The sequence below is a fragment of the Penaeus monodon genome, chromosome 30 (assembly GCF_015228065.2).
Source record: "Penaeus monodon isolate SGIC_2016 chromosome 30, NSTDA_Pmon_1, whole genome shotgun sequence".
In the NCBI taxonomy this organism is placed as follows: Eukaryota; Metazoa; Arthropoda; class Malacostraca; order Decapoda; family Penaeidae; genus Penaeus; species Penaeus monodon.
In genome coordinates, this window is record NC_051415.1 from 14,428,999 (window position 1) to 14,429,993 (window position 995).

Sequence of the window (995 nt, forward strand, 5' to 3'; positions counted from 1 at the left end):
AAATGCTAACAGCATCTGGTGTTCCCAGGCGGTCACCCATCCAAGTACTGACCAGACCCTACGTTGCTTAACTTCGCTGATCGGACGAAAAGCGGTGCTTTCAAAGTGGTATGATCGTTGGCAATTTAAAGTGTACCATTAACCTCTTTTATCTCAGTGCTCACGATTCTTTCATCATTTAAATAGAATGTAAATTTGGTTTTTGAATCACCCTTCATTACCATTACATTCTACTTATGACGCATGTATGAACAGAAACACGTATACTACCCGCCCATATAAGAGGAATTCTAGACAAATGGTTCATCAACAAATGTATATTTTACAATGAAAGGATATAGTTAAGTAAGGGTCAGGGTACCACGTTAAAGTCACCGCTTCTCGTCCATTCAGCGAAATTAAGAATAATTGGGTCTGGTCAATACTTGGATGGGTGACTGCCTTGGAACACCAGATGCTCTTATTTTATTATACACGTTAAATATATTATTCATATCTTGAGAGTTTCCGCCCCAGATAAAGCAGACACACAAATTTTATGTGATAACATTTAAAACATAAACCTGGACAATAGGAAACTACAAATGAACACAAGTGACAGAAAGCTCGAAAACATGTCCACGTCACTATCTACTATTTCTCCCTATCCATAATTGGCTTCTTGTAATGATTATGATCATAAGATGGCAACGATTTCAATCAGTATTACGTCCTTTCTTATCATGATTGCTATCATTAATTTTATCTGATTATTAACTTACCAATCATCACCTTTAGTGGTAGGATTACAATTATAATTATTATCAGCACAACTAGCGTTTATTTTTTGTTCAAATTATCATTAATAATGTTACCACTATTATAAGGATCATGATTTTTATAATGAGATTAAAAAAAATAGCTTTCTTCCAAGCTACATACAACGATATTAGTTATAGGTACTTGAAGGGGTAATCCCTTTCATTACTATTTCTCGACAAATTAGATCAGAATAG

At 34.6% G+C, this 995-nt stretch overlaps 1 non-coding gene across 1 annotated transcript; it reads right to left on the reverse strand.

Annotated features, from left to right (window-relative positions):
* Positions 1-3: 3 nt before the first annotated feature.
* LOC119592784 lies at positions 4-122 on the reverse strand. Its single transcript, XR_005230470.1, has one exon. It is a non-coding gene; the product is annotated as a 5S ribosomal RNA (ribosomal RNA).
* Between the last annotated feature and the right edge of the window lie 873 nt (positions 123-995).